Source organism: Harpia harpyja, chromosome Z (genome assembly GCF_026419915.1).
Source record: "Harpia harpyja isolate bHarHar1 chromosome Z, bHarHar1 primary haplotype, whole genome shotgun sequence".
Taxonomy (NCBI): Eukaryota; Metazoa; Chordata; class Aves; order Accipitriformes; family Accipitridae; genus Harpia; species Harpia harpyja.
In genome coordinates, this window is record NC_068969.1 from 23,465,053 (window position 1) to 23,481,180 (window position 16,128).

Below are 16,128 nucleotides of genomic sequence, written 5' to 3' on the forward strand. Positions count from 1 at the left end.
ACAAAATGAAACGTAGATTTCTAATATTTTTTCAGTTTGTGTGAAAGCAATAAGTTGTTAATGTTAGTACTGGGCCTGGAAATTAAGCCCAGTACGCTTGCCATCAGCCAGGAGCTGTATCCAAAACAGAGTGTTATACAATAAAACCCTAGAACTGCAGGAAATGGAGAAAGGTTTGAAATGGTCACCATGGTAATAGAATGTACTCAGGATTTAATTGAAATAAAAGATGTATTAAACTCGGGGAAATTTATCAGTCCTTATACTAATATTTAACTAGAGAAATGGATTCCTTCAGAAATGTGTGTAACTCGGATCCATCTGACAACCTTCTGCTTCCCTTTCAAAGCTAAAGGATCCAAAGGTTTCCAAAAATTGTATTTGAGATGATAGTGTTTTTTCCTGTAAATCTAACTCTGATTTTTGCTTTGGAATTAGAGGACGTTCACAAGGCCATGCAATTTTAAGCAAAACAAGTATTAATTGTCTGCTTGTGAATATTTCATATGAAGATACATGGAGTTAATTTTTAAAAGTGGTAGCATGCAAGTGGTGCCCTAAAAACTACTGGGAAGAGTTCCTGCCCACTGACCATTATGAGGATTTTGGCTACTGTGCTTAAGAGTAAGTAGAGCTGCTTTACCAGTTCATTCAAAGTTTTAATATGATAATGAAAAAATGTTTTGAATTCTATAATATTCTGTTATGATGTCTTAACTCCACTTGTATTGTTAACAAAAATCAAAGTCCACATTTTTATGCCAGCACAGTTTTCACAGGTAACAATTTACTGTACAGCATATGGAATATTTTTTTAAATAATTCACTACAATTCTGATTGAAAAGAAATCATTGGTGGAACTTCTTTCTTTACAGGGGATGGTATTTCAGTCTTAACAAATGCCATGGTGTTTTTAACCAGTCTTGATCTTCCTGGCATCTAAGAAGTGCTGGTCCTAGGAAGAGGTGCTCTGCACCTTGCTGATTATATTCTTAACATAAAATTTTAGTGATGCAACATCAGTAAGTAGTTCTTACATATTACAACTTTGATATTGTTTTAATACTGATTGTATTATTCTGGAAGTGGATATATATGACACCTTGCCACATTGAACAAGTTTTATGGCCCTTCCTGAAATGTCAGTATATCTTCTCCAAGTACCGCTTTATCATATCTTCATACATTTTTAAAATCAAAAGGAGCTATTGTGATAATGTTGTCAGACCTTGCGCATGATAGAGGGTGCCGCTAGATTTGATCAACCTGTTTTTTTTCCTGGTGCTGTAGTACATGACTCAACTTGGTGAGTATGTCTCATTTTTTTGAATTTTTGCCCATGATATGTTATCAAGGCTACTTCTGTCCTATGTTCAGCTGGGAGGACTGCTCAGGTGTTTGGTATCTACTGGTGTTTTGATGCAAAGGGCACTGACCTTCCAAAGCATTGACCTGATTGCTTAACTCAGTTCTAAGAACAGTCCCATTGACATCTATGTATGAAGTTAAGTTTATACTTAAGTGTGTGGAGTCAAAGATAGGCAATCACATAGGTCATAAATGGTGAACAATTACTCAAGAAACAATCATGGTTAAATAAGAAAATCATGGTTGAAAAAAAAAAAGTCTGCACAGAACTGGTCATTTTAATCTTAGTCTAAGAGAGAAAACAGTTCTTTTTTGTTCTGTCTCTCACAAAACAAATGCCCGTTTTATTTTTCCACTTTGTGTAAAAATAAATGTTCTTCACTGGCTTGACAAGAATGAAATTATAATTCAATTTCTCTTAGACTTTATATATGCCGTACTATGGGCATAAAACTAGGAGCTACTTGGTTTACATTTATCACTTTCACATTGTCTGTGGGTTTCTGGGATTATTTTACCGGAGTGTGTTATTCAGAACTGTTCCAATCAGTTCCTGATTTTACTGTCAGTCTTTGAATGGAGCATATTTGAACTTAAAAAAAAAAAAAAAAAAAAAGGGAGAAGGAAGAAAATAGATTAAAAAATAGATTCCTGCAGAGTGTACAATCGGAAGTAATTTTCTTTTTGCAGAAATACAGCAAAACAGAAACTCTACATGTTCCAATATTTCCCTTGTCTTAGAAGATCACTCTCTAGTGGTAGTTGTCAAATAAATTTTTAAAAGTATAGTGAGCCCACAGCAATTCTAGATCCAATTTTGTTTTTTCTTCATCACAATTTACTGTTTGTTTTCCCCCATATTTTTACTCTCGCTTGCAAGGCTTGGTGGAGTAATTTTCTCTTAAGCAATAGTGGAATTGTCTATGATGTGGTGCATGTCAAAGGAAAATGAAAGCTATAGGGAAAGTTTTGATCTCAAGAGTTAGCTTCGCTCACTGGGATTACCTCCTGGCGTGTATCTCTTGTGTAGAGGAGACATAGATCTAATATACCCTGAGAGCCTTTCAGGGAGGGAGTTTTCTGAAGATGAGCAGAACTGGAGAAGCTCTGAGCCTTTGTTTTGAACCATTGCTCTCAGATTTCATTGTATTAATTCACTATATTAATTATCAATAATGTGATCTTCCACTGGAAGATGGATGGAAGATGCTTATTATGTGGTTGTGGATCATGAGTCTTCTTGCAGAACTGGCTCTTCTGGTAATCAGTTCCATTTGCTGCAAAATCTTGGGAGTCAGTATTTCTTCCCCTCCAAAGCAATGCTGATGCAAAAGCGAGATTTCAGTGAGGACTATCCAGAATACCTTTATGCTTAGCTAAGGTGAACATTTTTGTGGAGGCAGATTACAGTCTTTATCTTCATTGACTGGTCTTGTTATGCCCTCTGAAATCTTTCCAAGCCACAACATTTCTTTTGTGTAATTGATGGAGAGCAGTCTGCAGGGTTGTAGTAGCTGGAGAGAGCAAGCTGTACGAGTGCCATCTCTCCAAGAGTGAGACTCTGATGCTCAGTAATCAGTGAGCTTAACTGCGTGGGGTCTCAGCATGGTGGTGGCTGTCAGAACCAAGCTGGTGCTCAGGGGTGTCAATTAAGGGCTGAACAAATATGACTTCTTTCCCCTGGCCCGCCATCAGAGAAAGAAACACTGGGGCTAGTCTTTGAATTCCTTGCACTTTATTATTTACCTTAAGAAGAGTGAAAGGAAAAGGGATGTTGGACCTTTCTGGGAGTTCTGCAGGTATTTGAACAGCTGTGAGACTGTACCACTGTGCAGCTGATATCATCTGCCAAAGTTTCTTGGTTACTCATGGAATATTGTATCATCACATCAACAAAGGTCTAGTTCTACCACTCTTGTATATAGGTATGAACAGATGCATCTACCTACAGTAATGAAGGTAGTTGTAAAATATACCTTACAGAAAAAAGTATATTAGAAGGGATATGGTCAAATTTTAAATTTAGAAACAAGAGTAACTTCCTAGTTTCTCCTGGTAATAGTTTTGTTTGATTTCAATTCACATATATTGCTAGGAGACTTCAACCAGTGTCTATAAAAAGATTGACTTAATGTGTCTTGGGTTGTTTTATAGCTACTGCTTAACCATCTCTCAGACTTCTTAATGGGCTTCAATAGACAATTTCCAGAACTGGAACTGTCATCTCTGTATAAAATGACAGTTGCAATAAACTGCTGAGAAGCTGGGGACTTCTTTGCTTTCCTTTAGGGACAGAGAACATAAGAAAATGATGGGGTTGTGACCAGATGCATGGGCACACCATACCTGTGTAGCTATAACCTATAGATTTTTACTTTCCACAGTAGAAGAGCGAGGAGCTGCTAGATTTACTGTTAGTGAGGAATCCCTAGAGCTGTCTGGTGGCAGGGTGACTTCTGTCTTGTACCTCCCTGGGAAAATATAGAAAGAAGAAGTTCACTGCTGAAGCCATTCTTTCCTTCCTCTGACCCAATTCCAGTACTGTGTGCAGTATTACGTATCAATGTCTACTTATCTAATGTGGCTTTTCTGCTTATGGGAAGACACCAGGCTTTCCTCTGCTTTGGGACTTTGTTTGTTTGTTTTTTATTGTTTCGTTTTGATTTTTTGTTTTCTCTCCACACTGTCTTGTCAATCTAGAGGGGAAATAAAAGGTAAGTTGGGTGGGGGTGGGAAGTCTGCAAACTCACCGTATTCCTTGGCTTTTGGTTTTTTTTTTTGTTGTTGTTTTTGTTTTTTAATGTGAGAGATGAGTAAGGTGAGTAGTGTAGTAGAGGAGAGAAGTTGGTTCTATGGTAAGTAGCCGTAGATCATGGGTGTCCCAGTACCTGGCAGTGGTGAGGGGCCAGCAGTCCAAAGACCCACCTTATTTTTCCTTGCTTTTCCCTAATTCCTGCCTATATGCCATCACTTAGTTAATGTAAAAGAACGGGTGGGTTCTCCATGCATGTAGTTTGCTCTGTTGTCTGGCACAATTCATATCAGATTCTGTGATTTTGCTCTTCTGTCTGCACATGGATCTGCTTCCCAAAGACTATGTCCTGTTGGTTTTTTCATGAGTGGCCTAATAGGAGGTATTTGAGAAAGGAAAGTCGGATTTTGTCTAATTTGGCTCAGTGCTCAAAAACTTAGCAAATAACAAGCAAGTTTCACCACATTTCTCCTTTGCTTGCTCATTAGTAGACTTGTAATTCCCATTCGTGCATGTAGGCAGTGAGACTCCTAAATAAGCCGTTTACTGACTTTAGGTCTGAATATGATGCACATTACTTTCTCCACACTGAGTATGGTAGGAAAATTTGGTTTGTCGGAGTGTAATACCAATGGAATATTGCTTTTTCTGCCATTAAGCTGTGATATACAGTGATTAATAAATCATGCCCTCTTTATATGCATTCCTGTGAAACGTATCTTCACTATATGTTTAGTCTTTTATTTTCTATTTAATTTCAAATGCATCATACTAACTTCTCATAATAACCTTCTTGTAAGAATACTTCTTTCTTTACAGTGCTGAACATCAGTAATTGTTACAGCCCATGTTTACGGGAAACCAAGTAGAAAAGTTGCATGGCTTTCCAGGTTTTGCTGTGACTGTAAGCTAATTACTATATGCTTGGGTACCGGTTTTGGCTACACTCTCTAAATCTGGAGTAATGCTGCTGATCTTCAGGGAGTTACTGCAGAGTTTCATCTCTGTAACACAGAACAGCAATTGTTCCAAAGTTCCAATGAAAGTGAAAAGGTAACAAAGTTCTTTCCCACAGAGTGAAATAAAAACAATACCTGCAATACAAAATATCTTGCAGAAATGATTCAAGGTACTGATTTAAAACCAGCCAAAACTCCAATAATCTTCAGACAAATGTATGTGAGAGAAAGTAAATGTAATGTAATTATGAAATATATTTGCTCTGTCAGGCTGCCTCCTTTCTGAGGTTTTAATTGACGTACTTGACCTATGAATTCTGCTTGGTAGGATAATGGAAACCAGTACTGGTTGGCATGAGTGAAACTTAGAAGATACCTTTCTTGACATGACTCAAAGACGCGTACATACAGTTGCTAATTGAAATTTAAAAGAAATTGTCAAGAATTCCCAGCACAACTAGAGACCTGGAGGAAACTTTGACCACAATTAAGCTAGGATGCCAAAAGAGCTGAAGCTAGAAGAGAGAACCTGTTTCCTAAGCATGGAAGGGTTTTTTCTGGTATAAATTCTGGACTGAATTTAAAATGTAATATTTAGACCAGGATAGCCCTGGTGAGGAGAAATTTATTGTGGGAGGAGATATAGATTGAACTAAAAGTTATTGCATTGATCAAGTTCTCCACATAGTCATCTCCAGCAAACTTATTTTTAAAGGCATGTAGGCACCCAGTATAATTTCCAGAAGTGTTTGTTTAATCATATCAACAGGAGGTTAAGTGCCTAGGCACTTTTCAAAATACCACTGGGAGCTTTATGAAACATTTAAAGTGAGTGGAGCATGGATAGCTGTGTTTTATGATTGTTAATGTTGGGTCTTCATATTACAGGAGCCTTTGGCACTACTAATTTGACTGTAATCATATATGAACAGAGTCATATTCTTGTTGTTGTACCCAGAGTATTTAAGTTAGATTTATGCCTGTGTCATTACGGGCATTTCCTCTTGCAACCTTATTTCATATTGCCTTTGTCCACTGCTAGTCAGTGAAACATGCCATTCATATTAAACGATTTAGTCACTTAATCACCCTTGAGCATTGAGCTGTCTATAACTTTTTCTTATAATAAAGATGTAATGTCATTCTTGGAGGTTGTAACAGATACCTGCGTTTTGGCCTTGCTTCAGCTTAGTAAAACTGCTAACACATTTTTCTCTTTTGATAGTACTTTTTTTAAAAAGAAAGGCAAGCAAAAAATAAAAATAAAGATCTCTTGTCTGAGTTGTCCTAACAATTATTTTACTTGCTGTTGAATATTTCAATAAAAAGAGGTTTTTGTACTGGGGTCAAAGACTACTTTGAAGACATTGGTCTCCTTTTAAGACATAAAACTAAGTAAAGCAAGACTTAGTGATCAAACACATATGCGGCAGATTCTGATCCCTTCTAACCAGTGAAAAGGTGAAGTAACTTCATTTCCATTTCTCCAGATATGCCCTGGAGTCTTGAGCTGCTGCAGATTTGCAGATCTCTTACTGGGATCAGAATCTTGCCCAGCATTGGAATAAGAGAGTATTGTGCAAGTGAAAGGCTCCCAGGTAATCACTCAGACCTAGGGCACACTTTTCATGGGTGTATAGCCTGTGAGAATTGCTTTAATTCATCTCTGTCTCTGAATAAGATTTGGATGGCAGAATTGCTCGGCTAACCTAAAATTGAGTTAACTTGACAGCCAGAGAGTAGCATTGTTATTGGCTGAATACCATTAATTTTGATGTGACATATTTCTTGCTAATGGGAACATTTATATTATCTGTATTTTCAAAAAGCAGGAGGAAAGAGAAAAGATCTACCACAACAGTATCAATATTTCAGGGGGAGGCAATGCAGTAGGGAACACTCTGGCTTCTCTAACATTGCTTTTATTGATTGTTATAGGTCTAAAAAACCATTTTCACCTCTCTTCTCCACCCCTTTTCCCTTCAGAGACTGCAAATGTGTGTGAAGAGGAGAATTAACATAAAGAGAGAAAAAAAAAAAAAAGAAAAAGCAACTGCAGTTCCATGAGGAATCCCAAAATATTAGCTGTGTTTGGCCAAAGCAAGGACTATATAATATAAAGACCTCAGCAGGAAAGTAGAGCTCAGAGCAGACTTAAGGACAGTAATAACTGATAAACATTTACACAGGAATTATTTGCATTTGTAATAGGTCCTGGTTTGGTCTGGTTCTTCTGTGCTGGGAAAAACTAGACTGGTTCCTGGGGGGTGACACTGGATGGCTATAAGGATGAATATAACTGAATTTCAGCCCTACAGCTACAGAGAAAATGTGGTTTCATTAAAGACCAAAGCAGGATCTTTCCTGCAGGGGCTGGAGTCAGTGATGCTGGAGAAGAGTGCTGATGTATAGCTCCATTGCACCATCAGAGCAGAGAGTCTCCTTCATACTGTGTGTGATCGTGCTGTCTGTGTTGCCTTTCCCCAGAAAATCTGAGAGCATTCTGCACCGAAGGACTCTTCTATTAACTTGGGCAATAGATTTGTTCTCTGCTCTTTTCTCCTCTAAATGGCAGTAGGAGATGACCTGTGAAACATGTGAAGAAGCTTGTGAGTCACAGCAAGGAAAATGAGAACAGAATTAGTGTTTTGGGTTGGAAAGTTAAAAGGAGCAGCTGAGTGAAGTTGTACGTCGTGCTCTCCATCCTGTGATACTGTCTTTAAGTAGAAGGGGAAGGTAACTTTTAATACTGAAAGAAAGCAAATGTACTGGGAAAAAAAAAAAAGTTGTGCTAGGAAGTATTACTACAAGTAGCATGTCTGTGGTATTCATTGCTGGCAGTGGTGAGTCAGTTCTGGAGGCTGGATAGAGGTTTTCTATAGGACTAGATAACGCGTTGTCTGTTATGTGTCTGATTTTCAAAGAACTGGTGCACCTGCCCCCAGATCAACTGGATCTGATTTCACAGCTCTGGATTAGCTGTTTTTTTAAATCAGGCAATAATAAAGCAGGAAACTTTAAGTAAGGAGAATAATATAGTAGTCAACAAGCAAAATGAAGGAGCAAGGTTCCACACTCCATAGAGGTGTGAGAAGGTACAACAGCTCTTTCCTCTACTTCCTTCAAAGAGGAGTTGTATTTTGTTGAATGAAGGTTATGGACAAGAAGGTAGGTTTAAAAGAAACTTATAAATCCTAAAAGGCAAGGAGACTAAATTTTTTTATTTTATTTTATCTATTTATGAAATTCCTGGTAACTGATTTCTGGATTGATAACAGATTTCATAATGGTATTAGAAAATAAATGAACAGGCTTTCTCCACCCAGTATAGTTTAATTTTGAAAGTAATGGTAAACTTCCAAATTTTCAGCTGATTTTAAAGGCACAACTTCCTTGAAATAAGCCAGGGGAAAAATGTCAACATGATACAGCCAATCCCATATGAAATACCTTGTTTCAGTCTGATTTTGCAAAATTGAAGAAGGGAATAATTCAGTCCTACAGGTGAGTTTGGTCAGATCTCAGTAATTTTTCAGCATGTTATTTCCACCTCAGGTTTTGAGATTTGCAATTACTTTTTGACAATAGGGGAAAGACATGGTTATTGCAACTTAACACCCCATCACCCCCATGCACCTTTTGCATCACTTCGGCACAACAAGGAATGCTGAACTCCTAGGAGCAGCATGGAAGCCTTCTGTGCAATAGGAATGAAAATAATTTTCAGGGCTATGTGAAGTCAAAACACTTCATGTCATGCTGGTTGAGAGAATTGTTATTTTATGAGGGGAAACCCCATTTCTCTGCAGAATTAAGAGTAATCTATGACACCAGAAGAGACACAATGAAGTTCTCCATTGCTCTTTGCTTCCAGGCAAAGTGATTTTCTAGTAAACATCAGTAGAAGAAAAAGCTGTAGAACAAAAGCCCTTCAGGTGAGTCTCCACAGATGTCAGGAGAATCAACATCTTCAGGCAGATCTAGAAAATCTTGGTGAAGCCCCCAGCCTCCGCAGTAGGTCAGGCCCCAAATGCTGTCAACCTTTGCCCCTGCTGCCTCTGTTCAGATCCTGCCTGGAACTAAGGATCTTTAAATGCTTTATCAGATTGCATTCTACATATAAGACACTGTATGTCTTTAAGCCCATTTATAAGAAAGCAAAAAGGCTGAAGTATACATTAATGACCTTAAGTAGTTCAGGCACAGTTTTATTTAAAATGTCCAGACATCAATGCAGAAACACCATCACTTTCCTGACATGAATGCCTGATTATTCTCTGACCTTTGGCATAGCCTGCGTTCCTGTGGTATGCAAACATTTTTACATACAACTATTTAGAAAGACTTTCATAATGTATCGCACTGGATGACCAAGAGAAAACACTGGGTAGGTTCTCATGGAAGACAAACTACCGAATATGTGCAAAGCAACCCAGTCTACACCTTGGTGGGAGTGTGCTTTGGGGAGCTTTTACTGTCCTTACAATAAGAGCTCTCTGGTTCTTAGAGTGTGGAACTGCACTTTTCCTTGCTGACCCTCGGCTCTTCCAGAAGTTAATCTGTCCTTATTTTGAAGCCTGAACTTAGGCACTCCAGTTTTGCTTTCAGATGCCCAAATCCAGTGTTTCAAGTTTGTGTCAAAAGCAGAGTCTTCCTGACTTGTCTTGAAAAGTCATAGGCTTGGCAATGAGAGAGTGAATTTTAGCAAAACTGGAATGTTTCCTTTTGGAATCTTTTTTTTCCATAATTTTCAAGTCTAATCCTCAATGTTAGCCATGTCTGTTATTACTGGACATGTGTGTCTAAAACTGTACTCGTATAGAGGGAGGGTTGGCAAGGCTGAGCCTGGCAGCTGGTACTTGACTGACAGATGCCTTGTGCTCTTCAGAACTCTTTCCCTCATGATGGATCATGAACATTAAATGACAGCGCTCACGATACCTGTCTTGTGAAAGATTATTTGGTGTTGTGAAAGCCTTCTAAGGATTATAATTTGAGCTTTGATTTTTTTTTTTTCCTAGTGATAGTTTATCTAACTTTGTTTTCATTAAATAATATGATTCTGTAAAGTGCCTGGGAATATTATTTTTAAGAGACTGTAGGTTAATTGAAAACTTCAAAAAGGAATTATTAAACCAGTTATTAAATTAAAGTTGATTATTAATCCCAGAGAGATAATTACCAAGGTTTGGGGCAATTTATCTTCTGTTTGAAATAGATTTTCACTTGATCAAGTTGTATTTGTCACTTAGATCCATGGTTGCTGCTGCAAAGAACTTTATTATCCTGCAAAGTACAAAATGCTTCTCTGAAGTTGACCATAAATATATGGGCAACAGGTTAGCTGAATTCTGCATAAAGGCCTGCCATTGTTTGGGAATAATCTGTCCTTACTCAAAGGCAAAGTTCCTTTGAGTAAGTAGTATTTGTACCACAATAACAATAAAGAACACTTTATATATGTAACAACAAAACTAAAATGTAGTTTTATTTTGGAAAACCATAGGTTATATTGAACATTATATGCACATATAGTAGTGTAACCAAATGCTTATAGTGGTACTTAAAAACAACAGTAGCAAAAGACAATGTAGGTAAGTGATGTCTGCTCTTAGGCAGCATTAATATTCTGTGTACAAGTAATGTAATGGTTGCAGACATTTTAACCCGTCAAACTATAAACTGAGAATCTCAGTAATGGGTACATGAAATGTATATTAATGTATTACTCTGGATTTTGTGTCGGTTATACTGTGGCATGCTAAATACAAAGGATTTGTGAATGTTATGAATGTTTGTGCTTAAACGTGGTTTCAAATCATCTGTGAAACAGCTTTTTTGGACATTTGAGTCATAAATTTGAATGTAATTATTCTGGAAATGAAAGTGATAGTGATGAACTTTAATGTTAAGCAGTTACAGGAGGGTTGGACTCTATGGATACCTGGTGGTGTGCAGCGCCTGTGAGACTTTCTTTTCTGCATCAGCTCATATTGTTTTGGATAAGGACTATAGAGGACATCGAGGGTATTTTCACCCTAATATTTTTCTGGCAAGGTGCAAATACATCCATATTTTCCTTAAAGAGGAGGTATTCAGTGCATGCAGTGCAGAGAGGATGAATGCTCCCTGCTTCCTTTCTTGAAAGAATCAGCTTGACAGAAGAATCCTGCTTCTTGTGCTCAGTCACTTTTCATCTTGGAATTCAAAAAGCATTATTTATAACCCCCCTTTTGGAAATTCACAAAAAAATGCTTAATTTTCTCCTCTGCTTAGTTTTTTTCAACGTACCTACAGAAACGGTTAGGATGCTCGATGTCCATCATGTCCTGTCCCCCCCTCCCCAAAACCCGAGGTGGAAACATTTCCTCCAGGAGCTGTAACAAATGCTGTTCGTTAACTCATATCGAGCAAATCCACAGCAGGCTTCTCTTCATTGATAGTCTTTATGAGAAAGTGCTGCAGATCTCCTCTGTGTTCAGGTAGTGGAGATATGGTGTACCAAGAAGGCTTAGATAGACAGATTAGAGAAAAAATGGAAAAGAAAAATTTAACAAAAAGGTAGAATGCTATTTGTAAGAGTTCAGGTGTAATTATATCTCTCCATGTTGGCAGAGAGTAGCATTTCTGGCAGCAGGATAAAGAGGGAATTGCTTGTGGGGCTGGTCATGGGCACACTGTGAAATGTGTGCATGGACCCCAAAAGTGCCATGGCAGCCATGCCCTGAATTGCGGGAGATGGGCTACAGAGAAGCATATGGTATTTAACTTCTTAATATATTTCTAAATTAAAACAAAACAAAACAAAAAACCAACAAAAAACCCCCAACCTCTCCTAAAAATAGAGCTTACCGTACTTTCAAGGGCATATGACAGTCAAGGCAATGTATGCTTGCCTTCTTTGTGTGTATATATTGTAGTAAACTCATTTTTGTTTTTTTCAAGCAATGGGGATGCTGAACCCCTTTTGCATGATTTAACATGCATGGATTAAGCAACCTTTCAAAGGTCGCTTCAAGAGACCAGTTTAACGGACCTGAATATCAGACGGGGCTTTGCATTTACTGCTACGTTGCTTCAATAGTCAAAGGTAATGCTGGTACTTAGCAGTCCCATGAACAGTGAGCAGGCAGTAACTTATTAAACCTGCGCTCATCTGTGGGAGGGAGGTAAATATTTATTGTCTCATTTCACAGTTAAGGCAACATGAGATAAGACAACATAATGATAAATGATGAACAAAACCTGCTGTGGTACCTGGCCAAAAGTGAGGCCAAACAAAGAAATGAGCAAAGCTCCCACTGAGTCTGAACAGTGCAGGATCAGATCTCTGTAAAGAGCTTGTTCTCCTAACTAGGTATTGTTTAGATGTTTTAAGTCCTTTTTGTATGTGTCACAAACAAGATTTGTATAACAAAGTAACCGTTATTTTTTGTAAATTATAGGCTTTGGAAACCCAGTTTTTTTCCTTTGCTACTTTTTCTTCTTTTTGCTTTAGAAAGAATTTTAAATCTTGGATCTCCGCCAGATGCGAGTACACATGATATAGTTTGAAGCAATCCTTAGAGGAGTAATTTTTATCCCCCGTAAGAGCGGCACGGGTCTGGGCACAACAGGAGGCTGTTTCTATTTTATGTGCGAACAAACCTGACGCATGCAGCAGGGGAGCAGCCGTGAGATTGCTCGGAGGGAGCTCTCAGGTTGCAGGTTTTTCCTCTCCAGGATGGCAATTGTATTATTGTTAATAAACCCTCCTTGCAAATCTACTCTGAAAGAAGGCCAGAGTTTCATTCATCAGTGCTTACTGCTTAAGGCAGCGCTGCTTTCTCTTAGTCTCCCCACAGATGCTTTGTGCTTTCCTGGGGATAGCATATTGAGCAGAAATTGCTTCCAATCTTCTGTAGGACCGAGATGCGGGAATGGGTTTGTGCTTTGGCTGCTTTCACACTGCCAGCTTATGAAAAATAACAAAGCAAGCAGCCAAGTTGGGGAAACAAACAGGATATTATATAGTTTATTCATATGTGCTGCCTTCCATTCCATTTGTCACCATTTCATCCCACCTGCTGCTGAAAAAGATTCTGTTGCTGAGAGATGCCTTGAAGGCGTTGTTGGCATGCTCATACTACAAGTGAATATCAATATCTGCTTTGAATAGCCTAAATGTATTTTAAACAAGACATTTCCAAATTATTGCAGTGTAGCTGTGTATGGCACTCTGCGGAACACCAATTAAGAGTCTGTCAGCATTTTCAATATGGTCCATTGTGAAAATTTATTCTGAGTAGAAATTTGGCATGTAATGACCAAGACTAGGAATTCTCTTGTCCCCTTTCCCCCCTCTTTCACTTTTTCTCTTCCTCTTCTGTCTTGGAAAACAATATCTGATGCTATAACTGCTAAATAATTCAGACAAAAGATTGCTCTCCCTGAGAGGACAGAGTAAGGCTAAGGAACGGCTGTTCCAAGGATGCTCAAAGGCTCTTTAATGGCTCTTTGTCACAGTCCAGTGAGGCAGAATGGAGAGGAGGTATCTGAGTATAAAAAGGTTCTTATGAAGTAGATACATAACACTTGGAGGAGTAGAAGCATCTGCAGCTAAAGTAGAGCACCAGAGGTGATGTATATTTTCTCCTATAATTATCAGACTTCCATGCTTTTCATGGGATAGACTGCGACGGAAGATGTAACTTGGTGAAATGTAGTTTCATTTTGGTCATCAGTCCCGCCGAGTGTGGTGCTCACCTGTGCAGCAGCCACGGAGCGCAGTGCTAAGCTGTGCAGTGGCCATTTTATGGTGTGTGTCCCCTAATGGAACTTAACTTTGCTACTGACTGCTGTGTTTTCACCTGGGGTCTGCACTAAGCTTAGCTTGTGATCTGTTGTAAAAGGGTAAAGAAAAACTTTTGCTGATCTCGCTTTGAGAACTTTTGTTTAAAGGTCCCCATCAGATGCTCTCCTGAGGTTGTCTGGCTGGAGAGGTTAGATGCTGATACCGACATTTTTTGGACAGTTAAAGGGACTGTGGGCTCCAATCTGCTTTTTTCATTCTTTCTAATACTGAGCACCTCATGTTACGAAGACTTTGCTGCCTTCAAATTCGTGCTTTGCCAACTTCATTAGCCACCTTCGCTGGCAATTTGCAAATTGCAGTCCACCAGTTATCGCAAAATGTTGCTTCTGGATTTGTCAAGGTTCTCGTCACTAGCGAGTACCTATAAAACAGCTGCAAACAACGAGAGGAGCTGGCAGAGCACGTTGTGATGGAAGATGACATCTGTAATGCTGGCAGATGAAGACTGGCACAGAAGAGCTGTGCTGAGCTACTGGACAGCATCCAAAGGAAGCGAGTTTTGAGATATCATCTCTAAAATTCAGTCAGTGTACCACAAGGAAAAAGGAAATCCTGAAGAGTGTTGGCCTGCAGCAAGGTAGGATAAACATATTTAAAATAAATGAAGTACTTTACTCCAACAGCAGCAAAATGGAAAGGTGTTAGAGTCAGATAGAGGGAGTGCAGGTGCAATGGAGCTTGTACAGCGGGATATTTTAATGGCCTACAATACATCTGCAGTAAATGTTTTATCTGTGTTATTACAGTAATGCTGCTAAGTTTATTATGCACCTCAGAACACAGTTGGGCTCTGAAATCTGCAGTGCAGAGTCTCTGATTTCATCCATATTCAAAATTAATTCAATTGCATACTGATAGTCATGCTTTTAGAGGTCATACATCTTTGTGGTTGTGAGAATAATTCTGTAAAAGAGAATGCAATTTGCACAAAACGAGAAACTTATGTTGAAAAATACAATCCCCCTTTCTTTACACACCAAATTCTTGGTTTGTTTGCTTGCAATCATGTGTGCATTGTAGTTAATAAATACTGTAATCAGTAGAGGACTAGGGCTTGTGATGTCTGGTTTCATCACTTCTCTCATGATTTTAAATGATAGTTGGCATTCCTTAGGCAAAATCATAATGTCTGTGGGGGGGTGTTGTATTTGTTTCTTTGCAGGTATTCTTTAACATATCTGAAATATCTCCTACTTTTTGTTCTAGCTCCTTACATACAGTCTTTATGCTTGCACTCCTTTGGAGACTTGAGATATGCAAAGAATGTAGCAGCAGTCTCTGTGCCTGGATAATTTGGATTTCTGCTTCTGTGATTTACGCTTGTTGACTTCAAATGCTTGCCCCACCAAAAAGCTGCATCATAAAGCTATTAATGTCAGGTAGCTCTTCTTTTATATGGCTCTCCAATCGCATAAAGGAATGCAGAGTGCTGCAAAAGCAAAATGCCCAAAAGAAATCACTCTGTGCTCACTGGTGTGACCAAGGACTGTGTGATCCTATGAAATGGACTCTGCAGAATTGGTTGCCGGTGACCACATACATACCGTCTGGATGGTCGTTAGCCTGGTCTCATATTGGCTTTGTGAATTGTAAAATAATTCCTTTGTGTTTTTCTTTCTGACATCCCTTGTATCGTGTTTTATCACGTGAGGTTAATGGATCAAAACTCTCCTGCCTGTGATGGCTGAAGATCCAGTTTAACTTTTACTCCCTTGAAGCAATTTCAAGGGTTTTAAAAATGCATTTTAATAAAAGGGGGCTATTAATCTCTTGCCTGTTTTTCTCTGAGATTTGTCATGCTGAAAGCTGGCATGGCACCGTATGCGTATTGTTCACTTGGGGACAATTTCCATCCCATGTTTCTGGGAGGACGAAAGTATATGTCTCATTTGAACAGGGCAGGTACTCTGATGATACAACTTATAGCTGAACTGCTTCAGGGATTGGACTGGTCTCAGGGGCACAATTCTTTCTATAGCTCTTTTACTCTGCATTTCTACTATTATGAAACCAAAAATCTTTATAACGTAACTTTTAGTCATTTCTCTGTGGGGAAAATGTACAACAGCAGGTAGTCACAGAAATAAGTTAAATGCCATGGATTTTGCAGAGAAGACACTGAGATTTTAATGCTGTTCATGGTTATTATTTTTATGATTTAGATTTCAGATTGAATAAAAGAAAATTGTGGAGG